This window comes from Urocitellus parryii, chromosome 4 (assembly GCF_045843805.1).
Source record: "Urocitellus parryii isolate mUroPar1 chromosome 4, mUroPar1.hap1, whole genome shotgun sequence".
In the NCBI taxonomy this organism is placed as follows: Eukaryota; Metazoa; Chordata; class Mammalia; order Rodentia; family Sciuridae; genus Urocitellus; species Urocitellus parryii.
The window spans coordinates 171,267,275-171,288,949 of record NC_135534.1 but is presented as its reverse complement, the minus strand read 5'-3'; the positions used below and the strand labels follow the sequence as shown (position 1 = coordinate 171,288,949).

At 31.6% G+C, this 21,675-nt stretch overlaps 1 pseudogene; it reads left to right on the top strand.

Annotated features, from left to right (window-relative positions):
- LOC113182139 (all-trans retinoic acid-induced differentiation factor pseudogene) overlaps positions 1-21,675 on the top strand; it is a 113,891-nt pseudogene that overhangs the window by 35,761 nt on the left and 56,455 nt on the right.

The window sequence follows — 21,675 nt, the reverse complement described above, 5'->3', positions numbered from 1 at the left end:
TGTATGGAATTTCAAGGAATATTTTCTTGAAGTTCTAAAATTCACTGAACAAATTTGAGCCAACATCCAGGCCACAGGAAAGACCTAAAATGTTAGTGAGTGGTTTTGATATTCCCTGTCTCTGAGGCTACAAGTCCAGAGTTGGAATTGGGAGAAGATTTGCCACTGAGAACATAGATCTCTTCAAGAATATCAGGCACCTTGACACCTATGGTCTCAAGATCCAAAGTGACATTCTTCAACAACAACAAAAAAAAAAATGCAAAAGTGAGATAATACCAGAAGACCCGAACTCTCTAAGCTCATACCTTTAAAAATAGCTATCAGAAGCCGCAAAATGAGACCAAAGTGCAGTCTGTTTTCCTTGTGTTTCTCTTTCCCAGTTACATTAACTTTTCAAACATTCTGGATCCACACAGTCTCTGAGGAACTTTTCACTAATGTATATTCCAAAACACAAGCAAAACAAGAAAAATGCCAAAAATTAGATAACTTTCTTCAGAGTTTAAGGAATCTGCATTCATGTAAAGCTAGAAGCTTCTGTGATGATCAACAAATGTTGAAGTCGTCCTGGACATAGGCACATACTTACACCAGCTCTCCCACCATCTTCAGATGCAGCAAAAGTAAAACTCTTTGATTCACAAAAGTTATCACCAAAAGGGGACAAGAAGCTCTTCCATTGCTTCATCTTAGAATGTCTTGTGGGCAGAATTTTTCTGAAAAAAAAAAATGTTATCACAGAAAGAAAACAAAAGAGATAGAGATCATAATAATTTTTTACAAAGTGCAGGTTTTGGTTCACAACACAGTGCTGCTCTCTTACTTGGGCCTCTGGGCCCCCTCTCAATTCTTCCATTCTGTTTGAACTTTTATGTTGTGTTTACTAGACAAATCTCTGTTAGAAAAATTCTCTTACTGACTACAGAATCTGGTTCTCTGGATATTTGACTTTATAGTCAATGCCTGGAGTAAATCAGCTCTTTACCCAGACTGAATCTCTTAGTCTTTTGTCTTGAAGTACAGGTTTAGTGCGTTTGGTTTTGTTTTTGAGACGTATGCAAAATAGCATGTTGGAGGAAAGACACTTTCTCCCTTGAAAATGTTGATCCCTTAGCTACTGAAAATTATTTCATATTATACAAACTGCTATGCCCAAATCTACTATCCAAAGTATTAGTTTATATTATTTTAAAGTATTTATCAAAATTCAGAAAACAGAAATATTGAAAGTATAAGCATAAATTATTAATTTTAATTGTTTTTCAGAAACCTCTCAGTAATAGAGTAAGAGAGAACTGGAGGCAGTCATCCACAATTAATGCATGTTAATTAAAAATAAAATAGAATATAAAATGTGATGGAATATTTCATTGAATATATCAATACAAAATTAAAACATAAAACAATTAAAAAATGTTTATCACATATGATAATCACAATAAAAATTGACATATATGCTCAAAAGATGTCTTTAACAAATGGAAATATATTGTGTTCCTACATGGGAAGTTCTATTAGTAAATGTAAATTCAGTTAAAATCAATGTATGAAACAACAATAACCAAACACATTTCCTAAGATTAAAATATTATTTTTAAATTACCTGGAAAAATTTTTAAAATAAGAATAGTTACAAATATTTTGAAAAGAGGAGTAATGAAAAAAAATACCCTCCGCAAATGGTAAAAAAATCATCATTTTGAATTGATAATTAATATGGGACTGGCTTAGGTATATTGTTAAAAGCTATTTAAATGTATATAATAATTTTTTACTTAAATCTTAAATTGTTGCATTTGAAACCACTGGGAACATGTAAAATTTTATATAATAATTAAAGTCATGTTTCTGTTCCTCTAAACACATAAGTCCATGTTATTCATAAACATAAAGCATATTACAACCATAATCAATTAAAGAAAGATAAATTACAAATGTGAAATAAATCCATTAGCAGTGTCTGTAGGGGTACAAATTTAGTTGATATAAAATAATAAAAATATCAGTAAGTAAATTCATATTAAAACATTACCAAAGTATATAGCTAAGTAATTTGGAAAAATATTCAAATGAGAAGTTAAAAGTTAGAAATTAAAAATTTAATTAAAATTAAAAAGACAAAAGTTAACAATAAAAATGTAGAGAAATAATCTAATAAACACATTATTACAGGTAATTTACAAGATCATTTTATAACAGTAGTTTGTAAAAATATTTTCATCATAGTTCTATGGTTCAAAGTAAAAATTAAAAGTACATATCCACCAATTGGACAAATACATTCTGATAGTAATCATTAATATTCTGATATCTTTATTCACTAGAAATTAGTTTATCAAAGTTACATTTACAAAGAAATAGTAAACGTGATAATCCCTTTATATTTTGGAATGAATTAGAGAGAAAGTGAGAGTGTTTGTGTATCCATTTACCTATCTGTCAATCTGGAAGATCTATAACCAAATTTTTTTTTAAATGTTCTGTTTGAGAAATAAATGAAATATTTTATTGTTATCCATTCTGTGTTTCCAGAATTGTATGTATTAGAAGCATGATCATACTGTAGTAATTTAATTTTGTTAATATTCAATGCATTTTAAATTTTAATCTTGAAAAAAAACATTTTATATATATATATATATATCTGTGAACACTACAGATTTTTGTGACCAGTAAATATAACTAGCTGTACTTAATGAACAAACCTGATTGGGGAACAACAAATAACAATTGTCATCTCAGAACATAGATATAATTTCTGCTCCTCTTTTTAAACAATAATATGAGGTTAATCTGGATAAATAATGTTAATTATTCCTTATAATGAATTTACAATAGGTAAAGAATGCTATAAAACATAAATTCATTTGCACAATGAAGATACTTATTGCTATTTTACAGAGTATTTATTCTTATTAAATAAAGAATGGCATAAAACACTGAAAGAGAAAGAGAATTTCAATTATTAGTAAAGATTTTTACTTTATATTTTACAATTAGTAATATGACATTGCTCAAACATATGTCAGGTTTATAAACTGTGTATATATGAAGTGAGATAGCTTTCTTCATTGCTGTGATTTTTGAGTACTACCCAATATTTGTACTTTAATATAAATGGAAAACGGTTTTCAATAAGATGAATATAAATAACACCACACACACAGAGGGATATTGATCTGCTAGTCATTCATCAAAGAGCAACTTGTCTAGTGTATGACATTTTTGTTATGAGGTCCTTAGTAATTTCTAACAAACAGAAATAATTTGCAATGAGGACTCATGAATTTATAATAAATATATACATTTTTTCATTTTATATATATATATATATATATATATATATATATATATATATATATATATTACACCATTTTATATATCAGAAAGTCATCCTGAGAACCTGAGGAGGTGGAGACACAAAAGAACATACAAGGGTCTGAACATTAAGAAGCTCACAGACGCCAAGAATTATACCTCTAATTAGAGTAATGAAATATCTATTTCATACAAATCATAAAAGAAAATTAGGAACAACTAAATGTTAGTGACTTTCATTAGCCTAAGTAAAATTGAAAATAAAATGTTAGTTGAAAAATGATTCATCTCATGGTGGTACAAACTGACATTAGTGAAGTCTGAATTACAAAATGCTAATCAGACTATAAGGGATAAAGTCATTTTCTAAGAGAAAATTATGTCTGGAATCTTTAAGAGGTAGCTAAATTATGTTCAGATACTGAAAAGCATCTATATCTTAAAGTTAATTTATGCCATGATCTTCTTTCAAATTGGTAGAAAGAAACAACGTATGTAGCACTTGATTCAAAGATTAAACTACAAGTAAATTGATTTTGTAAATTACACTTTGATTGGGTTCAAAGTACATGTTCAGAATACAATAAAACTAATCTAAAACATGTTAATACTCGTTTTTTTTAAAAAAAAACTTTATTAAGTCAATTGTTGTTCAATTTACCAAAGTATTAAATTTTTTATTAGTTTATTTTACTTATACATAATATAAGGTTCATTTTTACATAATAAAGCATGTTTTTTCTTTGATTAAAATGACTTTTCTTATTCAATACAGAACTACTTTTAATTTCTTACAAATTAAAAGTTTAAAATAAAGGATGATGGGCATGGTGGTGCATGCCTGATATGCCAATAATCACAAGCTCAAGTCCAGCTCTAGCAATTTAGCAAGGCCCTGAGCAACTTAGTAAGACCCTGTCTCAAAAATTAATTAATCAATTAAATAATTAATATAAAAAATTGGGGATATAGTTCATTGGTAAAACCTCTGTATGTTAAATCGCTGGTATCAAAAAATAAAAATAAAATAAATACAAATAAAGGATAAGAAATATATTCAGTTAGTCATTGCAGTTATATCTTCCTTATTCAGTTTCTTATTTGAATTGTCAAAACACAAGATCACATTTCTTTTACATGAATATAAGTATTATACCAGTAATGAAATGATGTGCTCATGTTACTGAAATATGAAATGTTAATAATTATAAAGTTTTATCTTTGATAGAGACTAAAATATATATTTTTTTCAAAGAAATTTTTGAACAAATAATTGACCCTTAAACAAATAGCAGATGTTATATCCTGGGTTTTTGTTTGTTTGTTTGTTTCCAATTTTCATGTGGTTGCTATACATTGTAGACATATCTTTGAATATAAACATGTTTTTCCTGGTGCTTTCTAAAATATTTTAAATTATTGTCAGAAGATTAAGACGTTCCATTTTGTAGTAATTTAATTTTGTTAATTTTTTTTGTTAATAATTATTTAACAGATTGATTATTCATGATTTATTGGTTTCCCTGTGATGCAAAATCAACTCAAATTAGTTTAACTAAAATGGGATATTATAACCTTACAAAGCATAAAACTCCATGTTCAGATTGGCATTTTCATTTGGGTTGAACCAGAGGCTCAATCATTTGAATCTCTTTCTACATCTTCAACTTTATGATTCCTTTGAATGCATTCAATGTAATGTAAGCCTATCTACCCAACAGTTCTCAGCAATTCCAAATATATATTGCTTTAATAGTTAATAGTTCCAAAGGAAATAAAGATTTTCTGTCAGAGTGCTTCCAACCAAGTTCTTCTATTAGGCCCCTTTCATCTGTCTTAGGTCAAATAAGCAGAGGCTTATAAATCTCAGAATGTCTGTGATAAACCAAAAAAAAAAAAATTACTCATGAACTTCTATAACTGTGGAGCACAGTGAACCCTATCTAAAGCACTGGAGTCACATATTTTTTTGGATTATAATTTTAACATGTGGTTAATAGGTATTCATCATTAATAGGCAATGCTGCACCTGACTCCATAAATATATTAAATATTTCATCAATAAGAAACGAATAGAGGAGTGGTAGTCTCATAAAGGAAAACTTAGGTTATTAGAAGAATGAATGCCTGTCTGATCAGCTCAAAGTATCCACTATACTAAGGAGAACTATTTTAACTCCATCTGACGTATGTATGGATTTTACATGAACTAGAACTTTGCAGGAATGGGTGAGTCTTGGCCATGATTTTCTGTATTATCTGTCAATTCATTATTCAGACTTTAAGTCTTCTTTGTACCCATATAGCTTTTTGAAGTTATATAGTATTTAACTTTTTATCTACTTTTTAATTGAAACATAATATTTCTGCCTACATATGAGATGTGGTGTAATGTTTTGATTCATGTGCATATTGAGTAAAATAACACATTATATATTGTGGGGACCCACCCATTGCCCCTGGGCTGAGCTTGCTTCCCCTGCCTTAACAGATGGGGGTATTGGTCTGTCATGCACACAAAAGCTGTGCCAGGCAAGTGGCCTTTTCCTTTGCTGGGTAAGGGAGCCTGCTTCAAGCCCTACCTGGGGGTTACCTAATGGGGAAGGGGAACCCCCTAAAAACTGATTCCCCTGCCTAATTTGAATACAAGATTCCATCAAACCTCCTTTGTGTGTCACCCCTATAAAAATAAAGAGATCTGGGTGCTCGCTCTCTTGCTCCTTCCAGTACTGGAGATGACCCTTGGGTCACTGAGTAGAGTCATCCTGCCCTAGAAACTTCTGTTTGTGTGCTGCATGGTTTCTTTGCCATTTTCTTAGTTATTGATATACAGCCAGCTCCTTTGAACCCAGTTTATATCGCCAGTCTGGACAGCTGGTGATAATTGTTTCAGCAATATATCTCAAAATAGAAAGGGTTAAATTTGCTAAAATGATAAATAGAATTATCATGTTAAATGGAAAAATTTGAGATGTGAGATAAGGGCAGAGACTTGGGTTCTCATATCAAAGAAATATTAGCAGAGAATATGGGATAGGATATGGCTAGAAGAAGGTCATGAGACAGTGGTTGAGGATGGAGTGAAAATATGACATCTTATGACATACTTCCTCATGTGGGTCATGACCTTGTTTCCACATTCTTTATATTTCAGGTTATTCCTTTGTTAATCCATCAAAATAGATTACCTAGAACACCTTCTAAAACCACCTCCCTCCTTTGATCAAATAAATTTAAAACCAACGGAATGACTGATTCTCTCTACTCCTAACCCTCCACCAAAGTACATTATTTGGAACTAAATTTTTTCCCCACCTTCAATAACTTGAAACAAAAATCCTATAGCACTTGTAGATCCCAGGTTGTTTCAAATTTGGTTCTTATCATCTTGACAATATAATATGCCAAATTAAATTTTCAAGCTCAATAAAACGCTGGAACCATTTCTTTTCTCTTTAAATTGATAGCAATTATTATGGGCTATATTGTAATGACTTTTATCAATGCCTTAATTTATAGATGCTTATATTTTTCAGGGACCATAAGAATATTGCCTTATACATGTGTTTAAAATTTAGATATAATTTAGATCTAATGTTCTACATTAGATGTAAGGTGACAACATTATTTTCCAGTGAAGAAAGTACGTGTGTCTGTTGGGAAGTGATTAAGTAGAATTGTAATTTTTGCTCTTTCAATAATTTTTCATTTTCTGAGGTCTTCTTCAATTTCTTTCTTTAGTATTCTGTGGTTTTGTTTATGAGAAGGCTTTCACCTCTTTTGTTAGATTGATTCTCAAGTATTAAAATACACTGAGACTTCATACCACTCTAGTCAGAATGGCAATTATCAAGAATACGAGTAACAATAAATGTTGGCAAGGATGTGGGGAGAAAGTTTCAGTCGTACATTGCAGGTGGGACTGCAAATTTGTGCAACCACTATGGAAAGCAGAATGTAGATCTCTTAGAAAACTTGGAATGGAATCACCATTTGACCCAGTTTTTCAACTCCTCAATCTATGCCCAAAGGACTTAAAATCAGCATATTACAGTGATACAGCCACATTAATATTTATAGCAGTTCAACTCACAATAACCAAGCTATGAAAATAACCTACATGTATTTCAATGGATGAATGAATAAAGAAACTGTGGTATATATACACAATGGAATATTACTCAGACATAAAGAAGAATTAAATTATGGCATGTTATTGCTGGTAAATGGATAGAAGTAGAAAATATCATAGTAAGTGAAATAAACCAATCCCTAAAAAACAAAGACCAAAAAAGAGAGATGAAGAAGGAAAGAATAGAAATCCATTCAATTAGACAATGTTGTACAAAGGGAAGGAAGAGGAGAGGGAAATAGGAGGGACAGTAGAATTAATTAGAAATAATTTTCCTAGCCTTGTATTTGAATACATGACCAGGGTTACTCTGCATCATGTACAACCACAAGAATAGGATCCTAGATAGAATAAGTTATGATTTATATATGTATAATTTGCCAAAATGCATTCTACTGTCACGTACAACTAAAAAGAACAAATAAGAAAATAAGTTGGGAAGTTAACAAGTAGTCACTCCTAAGTATTTCAGTTCAGTTTGATGCTTAAATACATAAACCAATTTTTGTGTCAGTGAAGTATTCAAACACCATCAAGGTCCTTTTGGAACATCTTCACACAGTGGTGCTTTCTAGAATCAAAGTCTCATCATCATCATCATCATATCTCTCTCTCTCTCTCTCTCTCTCTCTCTCTCTCTCTCTCTCTCCAGGGATTAAACCCAGGATGCTTAACCACTGAGTCATATTCCCACCCCTTTTAAAAAATATTTTATTTAGAGACAGGATCTTGCAGAGTGGCTTAGGGTCTCACCAAATTGGTGAGGCTGGCTTTGAACTCTCAATCCTCTTGCTTCAGCCTCCTGAGCCACAGGGATTACAGGCTTGCACAATCACAGCGAGCATCTCATCATCTCTTATATCATTTTTTTCTGATTAATTGTTCTTTTATAATTTCAGTTTTATAGAGAGGGTGTCAATTTTCAGTGAAGACACAAGTTAGCTCATCTGACTTTTAGTGAAACCTTTAATTTTTGTAGTCAGTCCATCTCTGAATGCTTAACTTGCTTCACAATTAGTGTTCCAAGAATGGGAGATTACTTCACAAGCCTATTGGAGTCTTTCTCTGACCTTCCTCTTTCTCTGTGAGATCTATACACTCTTATTGACTTTACTTTTCACTGAATTACTATTTTTTTTTACAATTTGTATGCATTTTATAGCAATGAATTTTCCCTCTCTGCATCTCTGCTTCCACTCCAAATACACACACGTGTGTGTGTGTGTGTGTATACACATCTTAATAAATTAATGCTCTCTTTAAATCAATGGAGGTAATATTAATAAACTCAAGAATTTATATATTTTAAGAAATACTAATTATATGGTAATTTTTAATTATGTGATTACATTATCTTTGTATTTTAATAATAAAGTTTAAGCACTTTTCTCCTAAGATATGGACATTGAATTGATTATTTTACAAATATCTTATTTTTCATATTTCATTTGTGCATTCTCAGCACATGGAGTGGTTAATAATGAATATACTGTTTTCTATATTACTGCTTAATACTATTACTAATAATAAGAACAATGAAATGCCAAAGTTTGTGGAAGAGTTATGATAGAGTAGCAAAATTCACTTTGAGATTGTTCCTTTATTTAAAAAAATCTTTTATTTCATCAAAAGAGTGCTATAAGAATTCAGAGGAAGATGAAACTTTCCAATTTGCACCTCTCTCTCTACAGCTCTATAACTTGGGAGATTATGTAAGTCTTACTACTAGCACCTTTCTTTTAGAGATAACATAAAATTTTTAAACCTTTTCTGATAATTACAACAAAGATTAAAGCAATAGCACACCTCATTAGTCACTATAAATAAGACAAATTATATTTTCATCCACTCTCTTTATTCTTACAGTCTGGGACCAAGTCATATTTACTACTGACTCTCAAATAAATATTATAGTGTCCAGCACATGATGCTTGATTACCTCAAACAAACAATAGCCTGTCATATGAATTAATCTATTACTGTGTCTCACCTCTAAAAATTAATAACTTACATTCAACTTGTCAAGTTACTTATTCTATCCACATCAGGGAACCATAGGGAGAGCAATGAACTAGCCTTTGCAAAGAAATTTCTATAGTTTAAATGTTGTGCTATTTCTTCTTGTACTTTTTATCATCCATTTGTCATCAGAAAATAGTCAGATAACTTTCCTGATTTCTTCATCAGGAAATAAAATCATAGAAAATATTTCCATGTCTGAAATTTTTAAAAGTGTATTTTAATACTTTCACATATATATATAATTTTATATATTATATTTACATATTATATATTTATATTTATATAATATATATCTATATAGTATATCTATATAGTAAGTATGTATATTATATGTACATGTATGTATATATACATATACATTTATATGTATATATTATATTTATACAGTATATGTATATTCTATATACATACATGTATATATACATATACATTTATATTTATATAATATTATATTTATATAGTTTGTATGTATAGAATATATTATATATATTTATATATTATATACACACATAATATAAAAATATGATATTATATAAATATATAATATGTAAATATGATATATATAATTATATAGATATAAATATATGAAAGAACTAAAATACACTTTTAAAAAATTATGTATAATATGTATATATTATATATACACATATACTACATAAATATAATATATAAATATAAATATATAATATGTAAATATAATATATATAATTATATAGATTTTTTTTCAAAGTTGCACTTGGCAGCTGTTTAAATCTAAAAGAAATTAATGAAGTACAGAACTTAGAGGGGAAAATGTTTGGAAAGCTAATAACTCAAATACATACATGGATCCTCCTTATAGTGAGTTACACATACTGTAAGGAAAATTTCCAAAGTAGCTGTGAACAAATACCATGATCTAGATCTACCATGACTGTAATGCAGTAATCAGGCTGCATTCTACCTCCACAAGTTCAGTAAATTAGTAATAATAAAATAATCTTTTTACAAAAGGGTATAGAGTGTTCTCTTGTACTAGTGGTAAAAGTCCAATTCTAGAGTAAAATTTAATAAGAGCTGAAGAGTTACTTGCAAAACTTAAATTTGATTCCAGAGGCTCAAATATTTGTCTTAGGCAACGTTATAGAAAAGTATATCTACTTCTTTCCTCTCTTTCGTTAAAAAGCTGTTTGGGGCATAGGGGAAAAAATATTGATCCAGTTTCTAAAGTAACAAAGAAACTCAAGGGAGCTTCATGGAATCCTACAATCATGCAGGATTTTAAGTTAAATTGTAACTTAGAGAAGTTTTTTTTTCTAACATTTATTCTATAAAATAATATTCTACTTAAACTTATAGTCTCCTTTCATACTTTGAATAAAAAAGAACTTAACAATTCTAGATTCAAGTCTATCTGACTTTTACCATGCTTCTACATGGTTTTAAATTTTCTACACACACACACACACACACACACACACACACAAACAAACAAAAAGGATTTAACCAAAAGTACAATCATGTTATCTTGAATATGTGACTTTGGGCTACTATTAATTTTAAATGTATTTAGAATTACTTTGAAAAACATTTCTGTTTTAATTTAATACAAATATAATGATAATATATGATGATATATAGTAGTCAGCTGAGCAGGATCCATTTCAGGCTTTTTCCTGGTCTTGTGCTGACAAAGTAACATGTTTTCTCTTAGTTCAGGCTGGGAAAATCGTTACTGCTTGCCTCAGCTGCCCATTCCACAATTCTGTATTGTTTTGAGGATTTCTTATTCTGGTTTACCCCTCAATTCAAACAAATTCCCTTTGTATCTTCTAGAATGCATCAAAACCTTTGTCGGTTAGTGACACCTATTTTAATCAGTATTCTTCAGAGAAAACAGAACCCAAGGAAGAAAGAGAGAGGGTGAGAGAGAGAAAAAGAGAGAGCGAGAGAGCATGAGAGCACTTGTGTGTGGGGAAGAGGGTAGCCCTCACCCCATGTATTTTAAAGAATTGGCTCAGTGGTTATTGGGATTCACTAGACAGAAATCAGCAGGGCAGGCTGGCAATTTGGAGAACCAGGGACACTCTATGCTGCCCTTCAAATCAGAAGGCAGCTTCAGATAAAATTCTTTCTTCCTCACAGGATCTCAACTTTTTCTCTAAAGGTCTCTGGCCTATTGAATGAAGCCAATCCATATTATAGAGAAAAATCTGCTTTTCTCAAAGCCTATCATTTTAAATTTTAATCTCATTTAAAAAATATTTTTTCAGAGATGTCTGACAGATATTTGACCAAATATCTGGGTATTTGACCAGTATCTGGGTATTATGGCTTAGCTGAATTGACACACAAATTGACTTAACAACCAAGATTTATTTATTTTCTATCATTACCAGAGATTCCACCTTATTTTTTTTTTGTTCACTTTAATGAAAATTAGGAAAGGGAATAAAATTAAATAATGTTAACCATCCTATAAGTTGTTTTTTTTAAGAAATAAAACTATCACATTTTACATGTTTCACTAGTTCACATATTATTTTCACATTTAATTAATTTGTAAGCAAAAATAATCAGCTATTGTTTTAGCATATTGAAATTTTTATTATTCACAAACTTTTATTTAAATATTTTAGTTACTCATGAATGATAATCTGGATGGGAAGGCAATATTATAGAATAATCAATTCATTTTCACAGATTCTCTTCTCAAATCCAATTGGAAAATAAATTTATCCTTTTCCATACTTCCTGTTCAAACTCCTTTTATAGGGATGATTTATTTCTATCCCATGAATGAAAATTTGAATAGATCTATGGTTTTAAGTTAAATTTCATATAATAAAAGTCATCTTTATTTATGTCAAAATGAGATGAACAATTAATACATCAATTCAACATCAAAATTATAAAGTAGATTACTAATACAAGCATGCTTTTCATTGTCCAACATCTGTTTCTCCCATCTGTTTTCTTTTTACCTGGGGAAAGAGAGAGATAAGGAGCAGGAGTAATGTAAATTATACACATACAAATTAGCATGCTTTTTTTATCTGGTGTGACACATATCCAAAAACACCTCAACATTCCCCTTTCTTAGTCCTCTGACCATAGCTCTCTTGAATTGGGCACTGTATATTTGTGCTAACCTTCTTTATAGCATGCAAGAAGACAGCATTGGCTTCCAATATATCAATATCAATGATTTTTCAAACCAAGGATATGTAACAAGTAATTCAGAAATACAGTGTTTTAAATGTGCTACCATTTATTCATTGCAATCTGGCTAAGCCGTAATTTTAGCTGACTGGCAGTTCTTCCTTAGGTTCCAGCTTTTAGAGAGGCTGTGCTTATAGAATAGTGAAGTCATTTAGCCACACATGTTATTCTCTGATCTTCAACTGACTGGGATAAAATAGAAGCACACAGGTGAATAGAGACATGTGAGGAAGCCTAAGAAAAAGCAAGGTTTAGCACTGAGACAATGTTACTTCTGCTACATTGACCAAAGCATAGACTACAATTTAGCACAAACTCAAGAGACTGAGATTGGAATATGCTCTGCCTATGATGATGTCACAATCATGGGAGTGACTGGAAATTGGGGCTGAAGTAAGGCCAAGGAGTCACCATGCCAGAGGTAGATCTCCAGCTCCTTCCTGCTTAGGTAAGTTGCTTCTCTTGGGCAGAGAACTTTAAAAATCCAGATGTGCATCTTTTGGTGAAAATGTAGAAGATTTCACACCATCACATCTGCTAATAATTAGAAAAAAAATAAATAGTAAAAGAACCCTGAATTTTCAGTACATTCATTATCATTAAAAGATCTTCAAAAATATTAAAGAGAAGGACAAATGCTTCCTAGATGAGAAGAGATCATTGATTATTTTATTCCTTGGCGGTCTTGATAAAATATGGCTCTAAGTAAATAAAAATATTTGTAAGGTGAAGAAAATCCAGGATTGCTAGTAAAACGTATGGGGTCTGGTGTGACAGATTAGAATCTGCAGACAACTTAGGAAGGTAATTCACCCTGCCATCTGATGCTCACTTATGAAGTCACGGTTAAGCTCAGATATGATCACTGGTGGTCTGGGAGAACAGAGACATATGGAAAGCAGAGAGATGGCCATAGGATACTTTGAGTTCAAATTTGTTACAGAAGGTGTAACTTATTGTACATGTAGGACTGATTCCACTTTTTAAGACATTTGAAACTGGAGGGGAACTGAGTTGACAAAGGATTGCAATCCAGCTCTTATCAAGCTTTACCTCTGATAGGATAAAAGTGTTTGACCTATTAACAGCGGGATTGAGAGAAAAAGATTTTCCTTTTCTGTAGAAAATATTATTCATATAAATCTCATTTTCTTTCATAAAATGGAGTTCCCTGTTTATACTAAATGATAAATAAGGCAGCTAGAAAATATGATCCAAAGTTATAAGGAGAAAATAGTTTGAAAAATTAGGCCCTAAACACCATCATGTGGTACTAGGCCCCAACTTCCTTTATAAGACTCCTGTGGCACAAGAATTAAAATCAAGAATCAAGAAATTGGATGGACTCAAACTAAAATGTTTCTTCTCAGCAAAAGAAATAATCTGTGAGGTGAATAGAGAGCCTACATCTTGGGAGCAAATCTTTACCCCTCACACATCAGATAGAGCAGTAATCTCTAGTGTATATAAAGAACACAAAAAGCTAAACACCAAAACAACAAAGAACCCAATCAATAAATGGGCCAAGGACCTTAAGAGACCCTTCTCAGAAGATGATGTACAATCAATCAACAAATACATGAAAAAAATGTTCATCATCACTAGCAATTAGAGAAATGCAAATCAAAACCACTCTAAGATTTCATCTCACTCTACTCAGAATGGAAGCTATTATGCATACAAACAACTATAAGTGTTGGCGAGGATGTGGGGAAAAAGGCACACTCATACACTGCTGGTGGAACTGCAAATTGGTGCAGCCAATATGGAAAGCAGTATGGAGATTTCTTAGAAAATTGGGAATGGAACCACCATTTGACCCACCTGTCCCTCTCTTCAGTCTATACCCAAAGGACTTAAAAACAGCATACTACAGGGACACAGCCACATCAATGTTTATAGCAGCACAATTCACAATAGCTAAACTGTGGAACTAACCTAGATGCCTTTCAGTAGATGAATGGATAAAAAGAAAAAAAAATGTGGCATATATACACAATGGAATATTACTCAGCAATAAAAGAGAATCAAATTATAACGTTTTCAGGTAATGGATGAAGTTAGAGAAGATAATGCTAAGTGAAGTTAGCCAATTCCAAAAAACCAAATGCTTGAATGTTGTCTTTGATATAAGGAGACTGATTCATAATGGGATAGGAAGGGGGAGCATGGGAGGAATAGAGGAACTCTAGATAGGGCAGAGGGGTTGGAGGGGAAGGAAGGGGGAATGGGGTAATTAATTATGGTGGAATATGATGATCATTATTATCCAAAGTACAAGTATGAAGACACAAATTGGTGTGAATATACTATGTATACAACCAGAGATATGAAAAAATTGTGCTATATATATGTAATAAGAATTTTAATGCATTCTGCTATCATATATAAATAAAAAATAAATAAGTTTAAAAAACAAAGTAGAGTCATATATTCTCAGCTCCAAGGAAAACCAAAAAAAATTATTAATATGTTTTTTAAACTCAAGGAAATAAAGGAGAAAATAGATTTTTAAATAGGCAGCTTTAAAAGACATTAAAATCACTTGAAAAGAAACACATTTTTATTCCAGGATTAAAAACAAAATCTAAAATTAAGAATGTCAGTAATGACCCCAATAATAGAATGAACATATCAGGTGAAAGATATTTAAGAATTATAAAGTACCCATATCAGTTATCTAAATTAAAGAAAGAAAAAAAATTGAAATGAACAGAGTATGAGATTTTTATACAGCAAAATATCAAATTGTCTACTGTTTCTAGTGGAGTTCTAACAGCAAAGTAGTGAATCAGGTAGAAAAAAAAATTTGACATGGAAAATTTAAACAGTGATATATGTTCAAAATGCCAATAGTGATTATCTGACCTATCAGAAACAGAAATGATGAAGCATCACAAATAAGGTGCCTTCTCCTAAAAGAGAACAACCAGCCCAGCCACTTTGTGGGGAGATGATTATATTGGTCCCATTCCACTGGAAAAGGGGAAAAATACAACTCAACTAGGATTAATATATTTTTCAGGTTTAGATTTGTCTTTTCTGCTTACATGAAATCCTAATATCCAAAACTTAGATAGTACTTGGTCTACAGACATAGATTTTCAAAACATACACTCTTGGACAAACATACTTTATGGAAAAAGTGTCATGCATGATAGATACATGACCACTGGATCCTTTGCTTTTACCACAAAGGACATCATCCTCATGGCAGGAGCCTAACAGCATGGAAGAATGACCTCTTGATGGTGCTTCTGAGACTTAAATGTGGGTAGGGCAGCTTCAAAGGTAAAACACTAAATTTTAGGATGTGATATATGCTGGAAACTAACAACCATATAGTGTTATGTTCCCAAGTGATACACATGACTTTCAAAGTTAAAGGTTTAGAATCAAAGAAGTAACAATAGTCACACCATTACTCCAAATTTTGTTCTTGGGGAATTGTTTTTATCCTTTTATCATTAAGCTGTTTGTCTAGAAGTTTTATATAGAGAGATGCTTTCAATTAATGCTCTAGTAAGACAGCTTTTGAACCCTGAAATGTTCAAAGGACCACTTTGGGATTTTTGTGCCAGTAGAACACCAGCAAGCAGAGAACCTAGTCACAATAACTGCAGGATGACTTGATTCTGGCCATCACAGGAAGCATCTATTAACTAATGGGACAAGGCAGAATACATTTGACCCTCAATGAATCCAATGAGGAAAATTTGCATTTCCAGTTTTAACTGTAAGTTAGCAAGTAGAACAACCAGAACCTAATAATATCATGATATTGAGTGGATTAAGTCACTCAGGATTGAAGGTCTGGGTCACCCTAACAATAAATGTCCTAGACCAGTGAAGTAACTGTTGAGTTCGAGGAAAAATTAGAATGAACAAAAGAGTAATGGTATAAACTTCAAGATTAAATGAAGCTTTAGTAACGATTTTTTTTATGAGAGAGAAAGAGAGAGAGAATTTATATATATATATATATATATATATATATATATATATATATATAATATATATATTTTATACATATAATATATATATAATATAGATATTTCAGTTTTCGGTGGACACAACATCTTTTTATTTTTATGTGGTGCTGAGGATGAAACCCAGCGCCATGCACATGCCTGGTGAGCGTGTTACAGCTTGAGCCACCTCCCCAGCCCCAGTAAAGATTTTTTATACCAGTATCTTTTCTGATAATTTTCTCCCAAATTATGACCAACCAGACCATTTAAAAGCTAAGGCGAGATGGGATGAAATTAATACAGCAATTCTTTGCTATGTTAAAATAATATTTGCACAATTTACAACCAGTGCAGGTTTTAATGTAGGAAATGGAGATTTAAAATGATCCAATTTCTTTTTTTTTTTTTTATAACTCTAGATAGGCGGGAAGGAGAGAAGATAGAGTTTCTGAGCTTTTAAATGCATTTAATAAGTACAGGTTTTAGGAAAATTGGATGTTTTAAGTGAAATAATTCTGCTGCTTACAAAATTAGAGGAAAATGTATATACTCAATCTATTTAGTAACACATAATCACATGCTTTAAAGGAGCATTTAGTTTCACATTATTGAGTAGGCAAGTATAAAAGAAATAAAGAAAATACCCTATGAAAAATTATTTTTAGCTTAAACCTGATGAATTTTTTAAAAAATATAGCAATAACATTTTTTTCTCTTTTTTTCTCTTCCACCCCCCACCCCATGTGTGTGTGTGTGTGTGTGTGTGTGTGAGAGAGAGAGAGAGAGAGAGAGAGAGAGAGAGAGAGAGAGAGAGATATTTACACACACAGGATTGAACTCAGGGCCATGCACAGGCTAAAAATGCACTTTACCTCTGAGCTACATACTCACTAATTCTTAGCAAGGTGAAATTTAAAAATTAATGCTTTTAAGGCCAAGCTTGAAATGTATGAAATACATAGCTTTCTTTAAATAGAATGATCCAAATTCTCGATTACCTAAATAGTTAAGATTATGTAACACATGAGAAAACTGAAGAGAAGTTAAGAATGTCCCTGTTAACCCAGTAGGAAACATACTTCTTCCCTGCTGGGAAGAGAATGGGCTATCATAAACCTATATTCTTAGCAAGTTTATACAAGCTGCAGTCAGCCAAAGGAAAATAGTCATTTAAAAGCAGTGATAGTTATAATATACACATTTTCTCAAAAATATAATCTGATTTGAGGACCTATGAAAGGCTGACTTCATGTGCACACTGGCAGAGATTGTAAATACTTTAAACTTAGCATTTCCAAAGTATCCCCCAATTTGATCTTCTGATCAAAAAGTTTGTTCTTTCTAAATCTGTAGATAATAAAAAAAGCATAGTTACAGATGATGTGTTTTGACAAATCTCTATGATTCAAGAGTAACTATTTTATTATTCTTGGCACAGGAATAGGAACCAAACTTCTTTTAGGAAGACTCTGGAAACTGCTATTCTTATAATTGCCATTTGGTTGGATTGCTCAAATACTGTTATGTGTTGATACTATCAATAATGATTTCCCAGCAAGAGATTAGGTCTTTGTGGCTTTAACAAATAAAAACACAGATCAACAAGAATTTCTGCATTTCTTTGTGTTTCCTATAGAATTTGAGGATGAATTACTGCATAAGTCGATAGAAGATCCTAGAATGTTTTGTTCCACAAACTTCTGAGTTTGTTTGATAATATATACTCACATTGTCAGTTGTTTCTGGAGGCTAATAGAGTAAGCATAATCCTGGGATCAGAGGGAAATATTTAGTTTTTGTTTAGGAAGTAGTGGACATTTGGGTAACTCATAATTCTACATTATTTTGCATTTACAAAAGATTTCCTAACTTTTTTTTTTGCTTGCAACTTTTCAAGCTTGTTATCATCCTGAGTTATACTTTCAAACATATTCTTACACAAAGCATTTATTCTGGCTAATTCCTTTGCCTGAGATGTTCTCAAAAATATTCATGGGGCTGGGGACATGGCTCAAGAGGTAGTGCGCTTGCCTGGCATGCTCGGGGCACTGGGTTTGATCCTCAGCACCACATAAAAATAAAGATATTGTATCGGAAAATTCATTCTCTCTCTCTCTCTCTCTTAAAATAAAAGAAAAAAATATTTATGAGTCTTAGCCGAAAAACTCTGAATGAAGATCTTTCCTCCATTCATCAATAGACCCAAGAATCATTGTCTAATAGAGAAGTTCAACTATAAGTGAACCTGGGAATAAATTAGGATACTTTTAAAAATATTGCTACTGAGATCTCACCCAGGCTAATAAATCTCCTAATCAAATCTTCTGAAAGTGGGCAGACATATGTTTTTCTTTTTTTAAGTGTTCTAAGAGATAATTTGTTTCTAGCCTTATTCATCTGTCTGAAAGAACCAAAATAAAACGAAACAGAGCAACTGTTTTCAAAATAATTACGGTGAAGCAATAAAACACAATGATCACAGAAAAAAAGGAGAAAATGATTTTAATTCTATAACTGTCCCTTTTTAATGCTTTCAGCGTTCCCAAACTAGCAGCGGATTGGGTTCTGAGCCAACAAGCGGCTAGGGAACAGAGCTAAGTTCTTAATGACCACAATGGCCGAGGTGGCTAGGGTTCCACCGCAGAGTGTCAGAGAAAGAAAACCAGAGATCTAAAGAAAATTCCTTTTAGAACACAGCAGAATTCAGAACAATACTAATTTGCAAAGAAACTCCCCAATATTAAGAAAGATCTTTCTTTAAAGGAATAGAAGAAATAGCATCCAGAGCTCACATCATAGGTAATTATGACTGCTCCTGTCAGCTACACTAGGAAAAAAAAATCGTATCTCCAGGCATTGGGTAGAGCAATGGCTTAGTAGAGGGCAAAACCAGACCCAGACCAAAGGTGCTTAATATAGTTGTGGCAGGAGAGGGCAAGTAGACATTCTCAGCTTGGCAATGATAGGACATAATTTTGGTTGTCAAAATTGGGGAAAGGGTGCTACTGACATCTATTGAATACATCAGAGATGTTTATAAACATTCTATAATACAAAGGAGATTCCCTATATTAAACAATTATCTATTCCAAGATGTTAACTGTATGGAGGTTGAGTAACCTAGGCCTAACCATTGTTCTGGTCTGATTTAATATGTCATAAAACATAGTCAAATATAGAAAAAATAGCCAAAATATTTTTAAGATACTTGACTTTATTTATGAATAAAGCTTGAGAATACTTACAGGAATATAAAAATATTAATCAAATTATACCTTGAAGCCCCAAATATAAATATATTTGTTATTTAATATATATTTTATATTTAAGAAAATAACAGATATCAAAAATCAAGAAGCCATTATCCATAAATATAATCAAAAGATATCCAAAATTAATGCACATGTAGTTTTATATTTCATGAAACAATATATCATATGAAACCCAAAATCTAGAAACTTTACATGAATATATTTGTATCTTATCTGGCATTTTAAAAATTTTTACAAAATTAAACACTACCCTCCCTATAATTTACATCAATGAATTGCAGTTTGATTTTTATAAGGATTAAATGAGAAAAATACAAACAGACAAAAGGATTAATAGAAAATCCAACTCCCTGGAATACACTGAAGTATGAATAAACATTAAATTTTATTCTACAGGTTTCCAACCACTATCTTATTAGCTCATTTATTTTTATTTCTTTTTAGAAATAACTGGGATAATAAGAGGTGAAAGTCATCTCATACAATCCAGTCCTTTAATTGCACTGAGGATCATTGTAATTTCACTCTTCACTACATTTCTTCCAGGGTATTCTCTCCAATTCTTATTTGTAGATAGAAATTATTGCTTATATTCTTTAAGTTCTTGTTCTATGCAATAAAAATGAACAAATACAAATTATTTGGTTGAGCTGTCTCATAAGTTCTTCATGTTGCTGGTTCTGTCTATCCATTTATGGTTCTGACTCCAACCTGTTTTTCTTCTTGGACTCCCCAGTGTTATATTTCTTTTTGAAATTTGAGTAAAAAAAAAAATCTGTTTGTAGAATTCTAGACTTTTAACCTTTCAATGTATATATTTATATTCCTCTTGTTTAAGACCTTCAGAGATCAATTAAATCATTTTATTTTAAATTATTGATGATTTTTTAAAAATACATGCTGAAAGTTGTAAAATATAGCTATATTTACCTGAAATATGTAGGTTTTTAAACTGCATGTAAAAATAAATACATAAACGATTAGAGAATAATTTTTCCAGTAACTAGAGAATTTTTTTAAGAATCCTGGACATTATACAAAACTTCAGAGTTATTAGGTCCTTAAGCAGCCTAGCTCATTGGTAGTGAGCCTCCTCAATCCATTTGCTGAATTCTCCAGAGCAACTTCAAGTAGGCCCTCTCTCCATCACCATATGAAGTGAGAAAACAATAAAGGCCAACAGATTCAGTCTCAATTGACTCTCTTAGAAACAACTAAGGATAATAAATCAACAAGATGAAAAACATCTGGAAAGAGAGTCAGAGGAAGACAATTTGGGCCAGTGTCAGGCATGCAAGCAAATGGATGTTGCTTCAGCTTTTCCTGAGAAGCAAGCAGGAAGTGGAGGAGCTGTCAAAGTTATATTCCTGCATAAAATCCACAAACACTGAAGTGGTTTCAAAGCTGATGGCTTGTCATTTGAGTCCCTCTGAGAATATCTCTTCTAAAGAATTGGGTCTCTGTGCCAAGTGCGATATGTAGCCAGAATGTAAAACACTTGTAATAGGAACAGAGCCACAGATTTATTAAAGAGATTTTCTCTTCCCTCTTCTCTTACATTTTTTAAAAATTCACTTCACTGCCTATGGGAACCAAGGGGATAAAGAGTAGAATAAAATATCTTGTAATTTTGACATGCTTATTTTACAAAGGCCCTGGGGCCTAGAGGGTGAGGCCCCATGTAAGAAACTGTAAAGGAAAAACCATGGAAGCAATTAATCTTTCTCTGGGCTGGTAAGCAGGCTTGTCGAAGGCA